Source organism: Pipra filicauda, unplaced genomic scaffold (assembly GCF_003945595.2).
Source record: "Pipra filicauda isolate LSUMZ 115617 unplaced genomic scaffold, ASM394559v2 scaffold6_size6359152_pilon, whole genome shotgun sequence".
NCBI lineage: Eukaryota > Metazoa > Chordata > Aves > Passeriformes > Pipridae > Pipra > Pipra filicauda.
Window position 1 is genome coordinate 338,106 of NW_024104865.1, and position 17,703 is coordinate 355,808.

Here is a 17,703-nt window from a genome sequence, read left to right on the forward strand (position 1 = left end):
ACGGCAGCAGTGCCACGTCTCTTGTGTCCGCTTCAGCCGAGGGCACCCCCGCCCGCCCCCAGCCCCACGGCAGCCGTCGGGGACAGCCCCGCACTCCCTGCCGGCTTTGGCCACAGCGCGGCGGCCACGCGCGTGCGCGGCGGGACGGGGCGGGGCGGCGGCGCAGGGGCGGGCGCGGGGCCGGGCCGGGCCGGGCTGGGCGACGGCTGCGCAGCGGGGCGGGGGCTGTGGCTGTGGCCGGGGCCGGGCGGCTCCGCGGGGACGGCGCGAGGCGCGGGAGACCCCGAGTTCCACCGGGCGGCCGGGTTGGAGCGTGTCAGCGGCGGCGACGGACGGACGGTGAGCGCAGCGCCCGTGCCTGCGCCCGGCGTGCGAGCAACAGGTCCCGCCGCGGGGCCGCGAGTCTGGGCTGGCCGGAGCCTCCCCGCGGCCACGGCGCCCGCGCAGGCCCGGGGGTCCGGCCGGGCCGCGGCCGGGACGGACGGCGGGGCAGAGCCGCGCTCGGTGGCTCTCGGGGCACAGCGCCGCTCCCCGCGCCCCGCCGGCGACGGCCCGGGCTGTGTCCCGGCCGGGCGGGGCGGCCCGGGCGCGGCGGCTACAGGTGCCGGCGGCGCTGCCCGAGTGCGGGGGGCGCCCAGACGGCCTCCCGAGAGCGGCTCGCTCCCTCCCTCCCTTCCACACTCGGGTGCCTCCCGGGAGCTTAGGCCTGGGAGGTGTAAGAAAACCTCCCGTACCTAGCTGTGCGCTCTCTCTGCGTGGTTACAGGGAGTGTTTTAGCGAGGGGGGAAACTTGAGGGCCCCTGCTCTGCTCTTCTGATCCCTTGGCAGCTCTGTGTTTGGAAATGGTGCCTCTGTAAAGACATGGCTTCATTTTGGTTTATGAAGGGCTAAGTTAAAACAGTTTAAACATGGGCGACTTCCAGTGCGTATTTTATAGTCAGCAGTAGTTAGAGTTATCCCGGCTCGGAACAGCTTTTCCGAAAGGCTGTAGTGATAATGCCCTGGCGGTGCTGGTGTTTTCCTTACGGAAGGACCGAGGCGGTGTGGTGGGAGAGACTCCACAGACAAGTAACAAAGAACGCGGTGACTGTGAGCTTAGTGAGACAGACCGCATGAGAAGACTAAATTAACTTGTAGTTGACCTTTTTGAAAAATATTTATAGGAATGTTCTTAGATGTCTCCCATGAAAGAGATCCACGAAAAATAACTTAATGAGGAATATTACAAGGGGTAAATATCAACCATTCCTGTGAGGGTTTTTTGTACATGATGATGTATCAGTGACTGCAGTCAGACTTCTAACAAGTGACTGGTGATCTTTTTGCTGCTTCATTGTACAGCTTCCTATGCCTTAAAGAGACCTCTCTGCCTTTTTGGAGGATTGAGGTGTTTTTACTGACTTTGTAAAAAATAGGATATCTTTGTATTGTCTTTAGACATCTGAGTCCACAAACTTTTGGTTTTAATCTGTCGTCGCAACTTTCACATGCAGTAGATATTTTTTTCTTAAGATCATATTAGAACTGTTATTACAAATCTGAATGTCAAACACTTTAGTGTCTGGCTGGTTTATACAGATGTAAACTCTTTTCCAATGTACTGTGATCAAAAAAAAATTCAATATTTTACACATTAAAATCTTAGCTAATGGTTAGTATGGTAGTTACTTTTAATAAGGCATCACAAACATTACAGCACTTTGAAGCAGTGTAGCAGAAGGTTAATTTACATTACTGTTAATAAACTTACACAGAGGTAAATGTTAATACATGATCAATGAATTCTTTTCAAATTTGTTCTTTCAGATTTTACATCCTTCCAATGTGTGTCACATTGCCTTGCAATGTATGGAATAACAGTGAATGGTAATTTTTTCTGCATAGAATTAGGTGATGGTAAAGACTGTAATTTTACTTAGTTTTTATTAGATTTCTTCTCAAAAGTTCTGAACTTACTTAGGAATTAACATCAAGATATTTCTTCACTAGACTGATTTATCTGCCTTAGGAATCTGCGGGAGTTTCTCAGGCCATTGAGGGGTGACAGGCATCTTTAAGTACCACAGCTGTATGTGACTTAGAAACTGTGAAAATGCAGTGTAGAGGTTAGCGTTCATACCAAGGGCTATGGACACAGAAAGTTTAATGTAGTCTGAAGGTCATATGCATCCATTTATTTTCGCATGTAAATAGTTACATTTTCCTAACACCTCTATTTGCTGCTTTTTAATAAAAATCTCCTGCTATAATTTGAAGTTGCAGGCTTTTAAAAAACCTGCACCATTTTTGGATGCAAATTCTGTTATGATGTATCATCAAAGGTTGGAACTTTATATCGCGTGCTAACAGTTGTTTCAGCTACCATTTGTTTTTTCCCAATTTTCTCTTTTAAGTGCTTTCCTTTTGCAGAGTTAGCCTTTTAGAATGCTGAAGGATAAAATTTCAAACAGTCTGCTACTTCTTAGATAACAGGATTTATATTTGTGTTCATGTGTCGTTTAAAATTTTTAAATGTTCTGTCAACTGACTATTTTAAGTACTTTCTCAGTGTGACAGGTAGCGTTGCAGAAGGGCTTGACATTACGGTATTCGGAAGACTAATTACTGCCTTGGTCGTGCATTTGGAAACCTCAAGAGTTTTTGTAAATATTAATTAAATAGTGCTGTCTTGTTTTCTTTTTATTAGTGGGTAAAGAGAGGCATTTGTATATTTGAAAAGGTTTGCAGCCATGTCTGCAATAGAAAACTCAGTGGAAGCAGTTTATGTGATGGTTTAACATCAGTTATGCTGGCAGAATTACTTTTCTAATGTAGTTATCTACTTTGCAGCTTTCTTCAATACAACTGTTCTGACAGCCGGAGAATTTTATGTACACCTTCTACTTCCTGCCCTCCCAGTATAGCTAGACAAGCTACACAAAATGTCTTAGGTATAGTTCAGGATAAAGTATGAAGCAGGAGAAAAAGGAAGTTATAACTGAATAAATAGTTTATATTGCAGAATATTATGAAGTAAGTTTTTGGGGTTTGGTGTTTTTTTAATCAGAGGTAATCAGGTGTGTCTGTTGCTAACAACTTGTTTTATACTGCTGGAGTGTCTAATTGCACGCTAACATATAGCTGTGTGGGAAGAAAAAGTGCTGTAGCTCTTAAGGCTTGCATCAGTTAAGTTAGAAAGCAAACAGCAGTACCATTGGTAATGCACACTTCTACAAGGAATACTTTTCTTCTGTGAAGCAGGAAACACAGAAAGGCCTAATCGTGCACACTTATCTTTTGGCAGAAAAAGGATGTTGCATTTCTTTACAGGTGCGTAAATGGTTTAAGTACCTGCCCAGCATGTTGAGATTTGGGTTCAAATCCTCCTGCTTTTGGGGGAGCTGCCAGTTCCCAAAGGGAATGCCTAAACCACCAGGTCACTAGGTGTTTGAGCGTGAAGTGCTTTTATACACCAGGCAGTTTTATTCGTGAAGAGTAATATTCACTTAGGAAAAGAGTGAATGGCATGTCTAGCCCAGAGAGTGGCTTCATCAAGTACAAATCAATGATACGGACACAGATTTCCTTGTTACAGGCAAAGTGTAGAAAGAGTAAATGAAAGAGATTCTTCTTGGTAATGTTTTTTTTTATCTCCCCAGCATGGCATGAAATTCTGGAGACTTAAATCTCTGATCTTTGTTTATTCTTGGCTAACTTGGCCAGTTCCTACTAATGTTGAATATTAGATATTTGAACAGCACTTATAACATGCCCTTTTCATTGTAGGGCAGAGCTTGGTTGCTTGTCTGTGGGTTGTGGAGTCTAGTAGGTGGCATAGCATTTAGATTCTCTTGTGGATCTAATTCTGCTTTCTTATAAGATGCCAGATAATTGGACAGAGAAATGTAATTGTTTTGACATACCTATGCTTATCATCTGTTGTATTAAGATTATCTCAGTATGTTGTGTTTCCTTAAGTGATTTGCCTGTTGCATTATGTATCTGGTTTGGTTGGCCATAATTGTCTTCTAAAGAAAAAGTAATGAGTAAGAAATAGTTAATGTGATTTTATGTTATCATTTTTAATACTTGATTTTGCCTCTAGTGTGTTATGTTTAAAATTTCGACCCTAGGGTTAGAGAAAAGGCTTGAAAGTTAATACATGTGACCATGGAGCTCATGGTTCTTATTGAATTCACTATACTTTACCAGCATAGACGGTAAACTCGTCATGTCTTGCAGGGGTCTAACAGAAGAATAGATGTTAGGTAGAAATTCTGGGAAAAGATAATTCTTAAGAAAAATGAAACAGAAACCAAACTCTAAATTTCATTCTTGTATCGGGATTCATCTTCTGGGGAAGCTGTTGAAAGGCCATTCTTGATTATTTGGCCATAAGAGATAAATTAGAAGACTCAAGTCTGGAAGTTTTTTGGGGGGAAAGCAGTTTAAAACTTGGTATGATTTCTGGCAAGGATATATTCAGACAGCGAAGGGATCCTTTACAAAAGGCATTAGGAGTACTCAAATGTGGCAATAGTCAGTATGTTAGCATCTAAAGTATCAACCTGTGTACGTGAATTAACTGAATAGTCAGTGTGAATTGTCTTCTTTGTGTAGTGTGAGGTTGTTCAGTGGTTTCTTCAAGCACCTGAGAAAGTTCAATTCAGCAAAACAATAAACCTTTGATAACTGCGAAGTGCCAGTGCAACCTCAGCCTCTGCTCTTTGACCTGGCAATGGTGCTGGGAGGTGGCTGTATGCATTCAGAGTCTTTTTCCAAGGATAAGTGTATATATTTTTATAGTCCGGAAGGAGATACTGGAAAAGTATTCATTTAGATACCAGTAGTGTTGAGTGGAGTTCCCAGTACAAGTGTGTGAGCTCAAAGGAGGACAAGGTAAGCCAATGCCTAAAAGTCACTTCTCATATTAACAGTATATTATAAAGAATGCAAGTGATAAATATGAGAGCTGTTGTTAGCAGTATGATGCCACAGAAGTGACTTGTCTTTATTGAGGTGTATACTAAAGAGGAACTTTTATTTAAAGTTCACCTTGTTCAAGGCTGAAGGCAAATAAAATATAACTGGCATGACATCTTGGTGAAAACACTACGGAGAGAAATTACTTTTGATGTTTCCCTGGAGCCTAATCTTGATCTGGGTTTGGGTGGCAGAGATCAGCAAGTCAGCCCTCATCTGAATATTCAAATGTAAACCCAAGCGTTCTCTTGACTGGGATGATCTTCACAGTTAAGGTCAAAGAAGGTAGTATGCTTTGGTAATGCCTTCTCTGTTAATCCCTTTATTTAGAAGGTGGTCTTCAGTGTGGCAGAGGAGAAAACTAGGGAGAGAAGCCTGTTTTTCTGCATGGTGTTTGTAGTACTGAGTTAAATTCTTTAGCATAGCAGATACCATGACAACTTCTTCTTTAGAATGTGATGCCTTTGCGTATAAAGCTAAGGCCTCGCCTTACATGCTGTGTTCCTGCAGTGTTGTGATTGAGAACTTGATTGTCCTTGTTTGTTTTGTTTTGTCAAATTGCCATTTACTTGTCAGCTACTGTTAATGAAACTTGAGGTAGATTAATCATAGGTTAATTCAGTGTACCTTGGCTAAGAAAATTCAAGTTGCTTTTGTAGAAAAACTGTGTTACAGATAACTGAATTGTGTGCTGTAGAAATTAACTACATCTTGTATTGGCTAAGAGAGCGTGTTGCTAATTCCTCTGGTATATCTTTCTAAAGGTTCTCTCATCTCTGAAGGCAAGCTCAAGCTTTTGGGTTAAGTATCAAGCTTTCAAACAGATGAGGGTTTGAATTGTTTGGGTGTGTATCATTTTGGTTGTACTTCTTATGGATGTATTTCCTTGTTTTCAGAGAGCAAATCTCTTCTTCCTGGTGTCTGAAAGGCTGTGTGATGTCAGCAGACAAACTTAGTCCTCTGTTAATGGGACAATATAGCATTAGTGGACATCACATGCGTTCTGCAGAATCAGTTCCTGTAGGATCAAGTGATGCTGGAGTTGCTTAGTGCCTCTATGCAGTGGAATTTACATTTTGTTCGAATGGTATTAGAAGTCCTCAAATGCAGGAGGTAAGGAAATTGGGTTGAAATGGAACTGGATATATGGTGATTATTGTACAAGAATATAAGACAAGCTCTTACCATTTTTTTTTCAGTAATCAAGATATGTTCTAAATTAGTAACCTAATTACTTACAGGGAGGAATTAGCACAGTGTCTTAGCGTAAAGTGAGGTAAAAGCTGATCAGCTTGACATTGTCTTCTTGGGCTGCCTGACTAAATGACTTATGAGTCCAGCAGCGTTGATTTTGTTTTTGACAAGTGGAATAGTCTGTTTCGCACATTTATTTTTTAAGAGTATAAACAGCACTAAAAATCCACGTAAGCCTAAGCTGGTTTTAGATTTTTAGACTTTTTCTACTGAATTATCAATTTAATTCTTGCTTGTTCACAGAATATTAATTTAGTGTGAGTTGGGCTCTTCTCTTAAGACTTAACCTATTGTCATCAACCACTTTGTGGTGAAGTGTGTTGCTTCAACTGGTATGATAAGGGCTAGATGAGAACTCAGAAGAGACAAGTTACCTGGCTTCAGTGGAAAGAGAAGGAGAGTGGAAATCTGAAGATTCTACAGTTGAGTAGCCTTTTAGCTTACTTAAATTTCTTCTTTCTTCATGAGCTCATCGAGCAAGATGTAAATATTAAGGACTGAAAGTGTATCTCAAGGAAGGCTGGGAATTGAAAAAGTAAACGTCTCTTGTCCTTCCTTCCAAAAGAAAAAATCCTGGATCTTAGGATAACATAACAGGCAAAAAGCTATTCAGCTAAAGGCTGGTTATTTTGGTATAATTTGTAGGTCATTACTTTCTTTAAGCTTTTGCTAGGTAAGGAGAGGTAAAAATGAAGTGCAACGGAGAGCTGTTTTTTCTTGACTGAAAAAGAGGACATCTAATTATATGATACTTTGAAGCAGCAGTTATTTTTTGTTTATAGATTATGAAGTATTTTTTAGGTTAAACGTTCCTTTTTGATGTCTTTTTTTATCCAGGCTGGTAAACCTACTGCAATTAGTGATTAGTCATATGATCAATTTTGAAGAGTCATGATGTACTGTTTTTCTTAGATCTTTCCTGGTTTAGTGTGAACTTATATTTTTGATGCTGCTTTTTTTGGCACATTATCTGTTGCTCATCTTCATGCATTCTTCCCTTCTGCAGACCTCCAAACATGAGTCTTTCTCAGTTTCCTCTCTCCAAATAGGGAAGATGGACAATATTGGGAAGGAAACAAAGATTCTGTGTGTGGGTCACATAATTTCTGTACTCTGTTAAGTCTTATGATCTTTTGCTTTCTCATCCTGTTATTGCCTTGTGTCTTCAGGATGGATTGGCTTGTAAAACAATACCTATACTTAGCATTTCTTTCCTTCTGCAGTCCTGGTTCTCCTTTTGATCTTCTGGTGCTTGTGTTGTCTTACCTCTCATTACAGCTTTGATATATTCAGATACCTGTTCTGTTTCAGTGGGAATTTTTTTCTGTAATAAGAGTGACGTTGAGCAGAAATACTGGTTTTAATGGGACATAATGATGACTATTATCTAGTGCTGTGCAAAGCAGAGTAGTTCAGTGCTAGGAGTTCAAGAAATAATTTTAGCGAGTGGTGGGATGGTTTGATATTTGTGAAGTGCAATTAAATCGAACCAGACTCCTTGCTTTTATAGAACTGTCAAAAAAGTTATCTTTAACCCTAGTGTCTGTTTGTTGTGCTTTATGTAGTGTGACAGCCATAAAGCTAACAAAATGCTAAATGTATCAGGAAAGGCATTAAGATGACAGAAGCCATCATATTGCAGCTATGCAAAACCCTGCTGTCCTCATTCTTGTGTACAGTTCAGGTCTCTGCATTTAAAGGAGTACGCAGGAGAAGTAAAAAAGATAAAAAAGGGCAACAAAACCAGTCAAGGGGTGGAGCCTTGCAAGAACAGACTAGAAAGATGGGAACCCCTCAGTTCAAAGGGGATGTGACTGAGATTTTAGAGAAAACAAACAAAAAAGGCCAAGGAGGCGGTGGATCTCAAAAATGCAGGATGCAATTGATTAAAATCATAGGTTTGAAACAGGTACTCTTCAAAGCTGTTACCTCACATACTGGGTGCAGAACTACTGACATTTGTTGTCATAGGAATTTGTGGAGGTAACCAATATCAGCAAGTTTAAAAATGGGGTTATACAGATTTCCAGACAAGCAGATCCACTGACAGATATATTTAATCATTCATAATTGAGTAGGCAGGGATGTAGCACCATGCAGGGACGACGTCCTGCAATAATCGAGCTTCTGGATGCACGAGTTATCCCTAAACAACATGTCTGGTTGCCGCTGTCAGATGGAGACTTTTGGGGCTTGATTGACCATTGGTCTGACACACCAGAGGGGTTCTATGTTGTTGGTAGAAACCATGTTTTACACCTTGCTGAAATTTGTCCCATAAAAATATGGTAGATATCTCACCAGATGCTGCGCTGTGCTGGACTACAAGATTGTAACAAGTTGCTTTTCTTTTTTTTTTTTTAGGTTGTTTAGTTTTCAAAAAGGGGGGACGTGAAGAGCTGGAAAATCTCAATTAGAGATTAACAAAACAATACAACAACAATATAACAACTGTGGATTCTTTTCTGCTAAAATGAAATGCCATATTTAGGATTCTGTGTTGGTGGCTCAGTTTTGATCAGTAGCCAGTGTGCAAAGGAGGGTAGGGCCCTGTGTTACAAATGCATCTGCATGATGCTGAACTTCTGTATGATGCACTTGTTTGAAAAAGCAATCTTAGGAGCTGAATACCTCAGTTGAACTTGGGATGGGGCAATCTGCAGAAATTAAGTTAGACCTGCTTATTATGTACTAAGCTCTTTTTGAAGCTTTGAGTGTGTTTTTCATGGCTAATTAGTAGTGGTTCATAATTTATAAATCTTATGTGAAGTAAACGTTGTATGTGTTTCATTTTAATAAAAGCTACTAAAGCAATAAGAATTTTACTTATTAGGTTGTATAAAATCTGCAATAGGACATCTGTAGTGGGAGAGGATTAAATATTTGCATATATGTTTTTTTAAATTTAACAACTTGAGTTGAAAACTTGAACTTATGTATGCTTTGTCCCCTAAGCCAATCTCTGACTTCTGTTGGTGAGAACTTCATACAGTTTCTCCTTATGTCAATATTTTTAAAGTCTTTTCTATGCAAATATTTAATGAATGCAGCTGCATACCTAAATGGTTGGGTAGTAAATGTAGGCTAGTTTGTGTTCCCTCTTAAGTCACACTCTTGTCAAATCTTACAAAGATATTTAATGCTGTTCATTTGGTATTGCATGTGTTAGTGCTCCCTACAAATTCTGTAGTTGGGACTTCATGTGATAATTCAAATTCTGTACAGATCTTCAGTTCTTAATTCCTTAAGGCTGATTTGAAATTGAATATTTAGCCTTTTAAGTATGTAACATGACTAATTGCTGCCTGTTAAACCTAATAACTAATTCTTTAACAGTTCACATTGTGCTTCTGACACTTTTTGGCGAGAATGTGTTTTTTATTCTGGAATGGATTTGTGACAATTGGCACAGCTGATTCTGGCTACTTCAGAAAAAAATTTAGATTGCAACTATAGCTCTGGGAAATCTGATTTGGTGATGTCAGTTTTATGCCTTTCTCTGCGCAACTCCTCTGCTCTAGTTCATTTGCAGAGTTAACAGAACTGCTTTTTCCTTGGTCATTACAGTTCATACTGTGTTGTCTGACTGAAACTACAATGCCAGTCTTAGCGCTGAGGTGGCTGAGGTGTCAGCACATGTTTCTTCCTGGCAATTCTACTTTTGGTATCAGTGACTTCTGATGGGACCAGAGTCTACAGCTGAGGATAGTAACTTAATCTGCTACAACAAGATTTGCTAGAGCTTGTCTATCAGCATGTTTAATTTAAGCTTGCTGTTCTTTTAGTTCAGCCCCTTATGAACCTTTATTTTCTTCTTTATTGAAAAAAATAAGGCAAGGAGATATAATAATCTCTTTACAACAAATTCCCTAGTTAGCTTCTGACTTGTACTTTGAGAAACCCATAAGCAAGCATATTACTGCTGACCATTACACCATTTTAGGTTTCATAGATTTGTATGCCATTATATTAATATATTTGTACAGGTATGTTTCTGAAAATTTTTGTTTAACAAGTAAACCATCCAGAAATATACTGTGTCAATTCAATATACGGAACCGTAGGGTGTGCAGAACCAAAAGCCAAATAGAGACATAAAAAAGTTTAAGAGTCTTAAAAAAGTTTAAGACATGCTATTCTACGACTGAAATATCATGCATGGGAGCTGTGTGAATAGGTGCTTAAAGTTTAGAGGAATAAGAAAGCATTAAAAGTATGTTCATGGGTTTAGCTTGTTAAAACTGAAAGTTCTCTAATAAGTACCCCTTGTTTGTATTCAGAATTCCAGAACTGGTCTTGAAAGAGTATAGGTGCATACTTAGAATGATTTGAGTTAGTGGAGCATGAAGGTATTCATAAATCTCATTGACCTCAAATAATAGATTCTGATTTCAGTACTTAATTTTTAGCATGATTTTTTTCTGTAAGTAATCATATTTTTAATCTGTGAATGATAACTAAGTGTCTGGAAATAATTATATCTCTTTTCATAGATTTAGAATTCAAGAATAAAAAAAAATTATGAGTGCTGACTCTGTTGGAAGTTCTCTAGATAAATCTGACTAAATAATTTTCTAATATAAAATGTGAGCTTCAGGTAGTAAATACATCTCAGATAGACAAATATCTTTCCACAAATTAGTCAGTTGGAAAAAGGCATATGAGCTTTTGGTTCAAGTTTCAAAACTCCTGGAAGTGGTGGACTGCCTGTGGGGTTACCTAAAACTTACCAAATTGTGGCATATCTAAACCTTCCTAATTTTGCTTTATTATTTCTGCTTTTCAAAAATAAATTTTGTTATTGCAGACATTCTAGCCTTGATAGTGCTGGAACAAAAGCCTCTGCCCGCATTACTGAGATCATTTGCAGTCTCTGGGGAGAACTACAGCTGCTCTCAAATGCTTTCTTTAAATTGAGTGGGATAAAACCATTTTATTAACAGAATGTCTCTGGTAAACAGATGTGTCATAAAGATAAAATGATTGATTTGATTTCAAAAATGTAAATTTCTGCACCTTTGAAGCAAAAAATTGTAGACATCACTTGAAAAATTGAAGGCATTATTGTAAGTATTGGGTTTCCTTGGTGATTAGTCTGTTGTTTCCAGTGATAATCATCAATGGCTGTTGCATTGATCATTTTCAAGTGGATTTAAGGTTATAATCTGACCTAAATTGCATTGTAGTGAGTGTTTGAAGTGACAAAACAGAAATAATGAATAATAGCCAATTTCCATCCCCAAATTAATTTCTGTTTCCTTAGTAGCTGATCGTAAAAAGTAACAATAAAGTTTAGAAACTCCATCAAGGCTCATTGAAGATCAGATATACCTGCTTTGATTTGCCTCACTAACACAGTTGGTTGATTTGGCACTAAAGATTAAACCCAGTGACCAGTCTTGCCAGTTGGTTGTTCTGAGTATAGAATCATAGAATATCCTGAGTTGGAAGGAATCCATGAGGAGCACTGAGTCCAACTCCTGATCCTATACAAAACACCCCAAGAATCACAACATGTGCCTAAGAGTGTTGTCCAAATGCTTCTTGAACTCTGGCAGGCTGGTGCTGTGACCACCCTGGGGAGCCTGTTCCAGTGCCCAGTCACTCTCTGGATGAAGAACCTTTTCCTAATATGCAACCTAAACCTCCCCTGGCACAGCTTCATACCATTGCCTTGGGTCCCATCACTGGTGACCAGAGAGAAGAGACTGGAGCTTGCTCCTCTGAGTAATTGCCATGTGAACAGTGTTGCATCTCTTGTTCAGGAGGCCAGTATTCTTCTGACATTATTTGAAAAAGTGCCTACTATTTTACATGCTCAAGTTCCAGACAAAATGGTGAAGTCACCATAGTGTTCCTGGCTTCTTTGGAAAAAGTAAATGGTTTGGGGGCTTTTTCTGTTTTTTCCATCTATGAAAAAATATCAGTCTTAAATACTTCCTTAGGATAAGTACCCATGTTCTGACTCTGCAAAATTATAAAGCATAGTCTTGGAACCTTGCTTTTTTTTTTTTTGGTAGTATCAGACAGGGTGCATGTAACAAGTGCTCAAAAGGGGTGCTGAAAAAGAAAGTAATATGCGAAGCTGTTAGTGAAAAATGTCTGTCTGTGAGGCATTAGGACAATCATCAGAGGAGCTGCTTTCAAGTAAGGTACCAGTGCTGTTCACAGTGCTGGGTCAGAAGTTGGGCTAACCTGTTGGGCTTTTGAGAAAACATACTGCTTCATATTTCTGCTACCCTCTCATGAGGAACTCTAAGCCACAAAGATTTGCTGTTGTACGTCTGACAAATGGAAAATATAAAACCATAGCATCTGCTGTTACTTTTGGAACTTTCTTACTATGACAAAATAATTCCTGAAATGATTTACTGGCCTCATATGTGGCATTTCAAATCTCAGTTAAAATTCTTTGTTAGTATTTTCAGTCTGCCCAACTTTGCCTGAAAGACTGTATTCAGTGGCTTTATAATTGGACTGTTTGGTGTCTGTAGAAACAACAGTTGCGTGTTCTAGTGAATAAAAGAATTTAAGGTTGGTGCCCAGACAGTAACCTGTCACCTGGCCAGCACCCTGCAGAGCCATAGTGCCGGATGTACTGGAGTGCCAGGGAGGGAGCAGTCTGCTTTCTGAGAGCCCTTGTGATTAAAATGCAGGTGCCTGAGCTAATAAGTTGTTAAGAACTTGGAGAGCCTAGTTAGCATAGCAGGGACAGAAATTAAATTTAGCATGGTTTATTAATTTTAGGCCACGGTCAGTTGTGCTTGACCCAAGAACTTCCCAGTGTCACTTGATTTTAGTCCTCTAAATTCATATCTACGGTCTTTGCTGCTATGCAAAGTCTCTTACCGCTCTCTGGGGCTACAATATTTTTATTTTAGATTTAAAATGGATTTTGTTTCAGCCATTATACAGAGTGGTACTTTGAAAATTGTGCTAGCAAACTGTTTTTAATTGACCTGTGGTCATGTCAGTCCTCTTGATTATACTCCCTCAGTCCTGTAGTGAAAAAAAATTTATTGGTTAAAAAAAAATAATTGTTGAGACAGTCCGGGGTCCTGACACCCTTCCCCTTGACATGAGGGATGAAGGGAGCCAGCAGCATTACCCTAACAATACTGTTTATCTGCTACAGCTATGTGATGACTTGACTAAAATTATATTATTATATTTGCATGTCTTTTTCGGTTCACACAGCTATTTGGTTCCTTTTGTGCACTGACTTTAATAAAATTTTAAAGACTTTTGTAAGCAAACCACTTTTTTACTCTTAACGTTTGTCGAATAACCTTTTATTTAAAAATGCATGAATTATCTTCTGTAGCCTGTTCATTATCTGTACATCCATTTGTGTATTTCTTTTGTTTCGTGTGTAAATCTTGTTGTGTCTTTCTAATTTACACCACTGATCTCTAGACCCTTCTGGTTCTTTTAAGAAAATAAGCAAAACCTATTCTGGGCGAAAGGTTTGCATTGTTTCCTTACATAAGAGAAAGCTGAAGTGTTCCCTGTCTTCTATAAATTATGTTGATTCATTTATCTTAATGGAGACTAGTCTAGTTTCTTTTTTTAGATGAAAGGATCAAGTATTTTTCTCATAATGTGACCTAGTACGTTTAAGAAAATGTCACTGACAGCAAGTAATTTAAAATAATCTGCAACAATTCAGGTAGACATCAAGAAAACACTGCTTAAGCAGTAGTCTTGTTTGTATTGGGTGACATTATTGGCTTGCATTCTAGTAGATTCTATAATTCTTATTTTTGCCAAAGCCCAGAAAATCCCATTTGTATGTGGGACCCAAAAATCCTAATCCTAGTCTTAAATTCATGTTTGTAAAGTTCTTCTAAAATGGAGAATGCATATACCATGGGGTGCATCTCTATTCCTGAATCATTTGTTGCTGATCACGCAGCACAGTTCTGGAATGGTTTTGGATTTTATTTGTTCTATCACTTAAACACTCAAGCACATACAATTTTTTGTGTGCAGACTTGGTATGATTTTTTGGGGTATAAATGGTCTACTCTATACCAAATAAGAGTTTATAACAGTTAGGTTTTAAAAATCTGTAAGTCATCAAAAATTGCAATTGTTTTGGTGATGGAGAGACCACTGTTTAATATGTAGATGATCTCTCATGGTCTCAGAGCGTTTTGCTACTGAGAATGAGAGGTATCTTTCTCTTGGGTTTATTTTCAGCCATTTTATTCCTATAAGACGCCTCATGGAGAGCTCTAGTGATGCCAAAGCCAGTGTAAAGGTAAGTGGGGAAGGGAGTTTTGGAATAAGGTAAAAGGTGTCTCCATCTTGCAGAATCATATCCTAAACTGAAGTGAGAAAACTGGTAGGAAGAAGTAGAGGCTGTAACTCAAGATTGTTCTGAAACATGGATATATGTGCTTGTTGAGGCATGGGTTGTGTGTATTGCTGCGCCCTGGAGGTTTCCAGCTGTGCTGCTCCAGTGCATTGTGACAATTTGCTGCTGGGAAATCTTGACAAAGTATGTTAAGGAAAACTACTCTTCCACTTCAGCTGGTCAAGGCTCCTCAAATTGCTAGGTAAAGGAAGGACCGAGTATTTTCAAACGTAGCAGTGACGAATGCACAGACAAGTAGTAACTAGAGTACTTTGCAGCCTGTCAGATGCTATGGTTAGGGTCCGGATAAACCTGCCTGTTTCTTAGGGTCACTGCACTGAAGGTGTAAGAGTGTTGTGCTGGTGTTACGGCTCTAGTGCTTCACAGTGATATTCGGAGTTTTGTCTTCAAAATTTGTTGCTTTTTCTTATTACTTACAAGATAAATGCACCAGAGTGGGTAGTTTTAATTTCTACATACGTAACCTTTTCAGTTTACTTTTCATCACATTTCTGATTCATACCTAAATCAGAGAAAATATGCTTTCTTTCTTTCTACTCCCCTGTCATAGAGAGGAAACAGAGTTTATCTCTTCCAGTGGACCACAGCTTTCACTCTTTTCTGTTACCATTTGGCTGACCTCTTTGATCTGAAAAACTTTGTGTAAAGACAGTGGCAGCTTCCCAAGCAGCATACTGAAATGCTGATATTGGCCCTGAGCCCCATATCCAGTTAGTGTTCTTGCTGTCTGTTCTGTCATCTTAGCCTTGTCCTTTGACACTGGATTCTGCTTTTTATATAAGCAGGGAGTCTAGAGTACTTCTACTTTGCTATTCTTTTGATTATTGCTTGAATGAAAAAATTACTCTGGTTTCTTCAATAATGAGCTGCTCTCTGTATCATTTGGTTCTAGACTCTTCCCTTTTTTTCCCCCATTTTCCTCCCTGCATTTTCATTCTTTTCTCTGGCTTCTCTCAGAGAAAAACAAGTTGGGTCCTCCTTAGCATTTCATATTGTGTGCAGCTTCTGGTGGTGGTCTGGAGCAGCAGTTGAAGTCCTGACACCTGGTTTAGCAGTAGGGCAAGGCTGCCACTTTTGAGTCAGAAACACTAAGAATATTTCAAGCTGTCCTGACTGTTATTGATGGTGAATGCCAGTATTTGTGGGACATTTTAGTAATGATAGGATAACTTTATAATTGTAACAGTTTCCGGAATGCTTCGGTATCACAGTGCCAGTGCAGCCTTGTACATAAGACTGGTGTTAGGTTACTGATTTGTCTCCATCTCTAGAGGAAAACACCTGTCTGTGTGGTCTCAGCATGAGAGGGCAGCATCCAGGATTCTCATTTTGCTGAAGGACTTAAGTAATACTTTCACTCAAAAGTTCACATTTTTATAGTTACATAAATGTGAATTTAAGAAAGAAATACCTTATGCCCAGTGTTACAGTTCTTTTTATTCAAAGGATTAGTATAGCAAAACCTGTTAAAGACTAATTTACTGAAGACTTTATTATTTAACCCAAAGGAGAACTGCCAAATATGCTGCTTACATTCTTAGATAAGCTTAATTAGGGAAATTTGGCTGTAGAGTTTTGAATTTAATAGCAGTTTGTGTTCAGTTGGGTGGCATCATTATGTTCTTACGAAGCTCAAACTTCTAATAAGTGGGTTCCAAAGGAGTCTAAATTACGGTGATTCTGGAATGAAACTAAATAATGATTAAGTCACTGCCATCTAAAGTAGCTATAAATGAGACAGTTTACCGTTCACATCTTTGGGATTTGGGACACTGAGTTCCTTCTGATTCAGAAATACCTGATGACTGAGTTATAGATATTGGGGTAATAAAGTGTTGTGCTGTTTTCTTTAAAGAGATTTATCAGCTGTGTTGGTGTAATGCTTATAAATGTGTTTGCGTCGCTGTTATATGTAACTTGTGCAAGCTTAATCTTTAGGTGTTTGTTTAAGCGGTTGGGTGTGTGATGGATTCTTCCAGGTATTGCTCTGTAAATGTTTTGAAGGTATTCTTAATGTTTAGTGCCCTTTTGTGTAATACCTATGCAATTTACTGTGGTAAAATGCAAAGATATCCTGCATTCATCAGTTGAAGGTGGTCTTACCTCTCTTCCTATTTTCCTGTTACACATTATTTGAATTGCTGAGTTCTGATATTAGCACCAGGAGGAAAACTGTTGTAGAGAAGCTTTCTTATCTTGCATCCATTAGATTTTGATTCAGCTTATTTTTTATGCACACTCATTTCAAAGCGACATCCAAATAACTTATCTATTTTCTACTTTTCTGTTGAGGAACTTGTTTCAGGGGTGACACAATAAAAATGCATGAAAGATAAAGCAAGGACAAGAATTTTGAACTTGTACTTAAAACTAGGAAGACTGTTTCTGGATTGAGATTTCCATTTTTCTCTTGCTGTTACCATTTTCTTAATTACAGTGGGTAGTAGTAGATAATATGAGTTTATGGAACAAGTTTTAGTTGTCAGACTATGTCTGATGACTTTAGTTGTCAAACTATTGACAAAATTTATGATGAGTTTTGAGATTTTTTGGGGTTTTGCTTTTGTCTTTGTTTTCTAATGAGTTACTGGGTGTTTGTTAATACAAGCAAGTGTATAGTATGGGTTAACATACATTTCACTATTTATCCATTTCACTGACAAAGAATATTAAAGATAACTGAGATTTTTTTTTTTGTATAAGAAACAAAATGCAGTATTCAGCTTTCAACTCACAAGTTGGTGAAGGGAAGAAGGCTTTAAAGATGCTTCCAAAGAAAGAAAAGATTTTAAACAGAGTTTACACCACCACTGTTTGAAGAGTCATCTTCAGCTTGATTACTGTAAGAATTGAGTTCAAATGATGTGTTGGAAGTTCATTACACTAAAAGATTCACTCCTTGATCTTAGGCAAAGAAGCGTTTCAGCTGAATTGCACTTTCCTAAGTGTTGAATCTTTGTTTCTTACCATGATTTGAGAGTTCTGAGGAGGGACTTAGATCACTTAGCTTGCCAGTGTTTTTCCCTGACTTGCATAGTGATGTTTAATATGTATTAGTTCAACAGCTCAAGTGATGACATGGTTTTCTGGACAGGATTATTGCACCA

General features: G+C 38.9%; 1 protein-coding gene across 1 annotated transcript in view; it reads left to right on the forward strand.

Annotated features, from left to right (window-relative positions):
• The first annotated feature begins 236 nt into the window (after positions 1 to 236).
• Positions 237 to 17,703, forward strand: part of MPP5 (membrane palmitoylated protein 5) — a 58,146-nt gene continuing 40,679 nt past the window's right edge. Inside the window, exon 1 of the mRNA XM_027717056.2 lies at positions 237 to 339. The gene's annotated coding sequence lies outside the window, so the exon portion shown is untranslated. The remainder of the gene's footprint in view (positions 340 to 17,703) is intronic.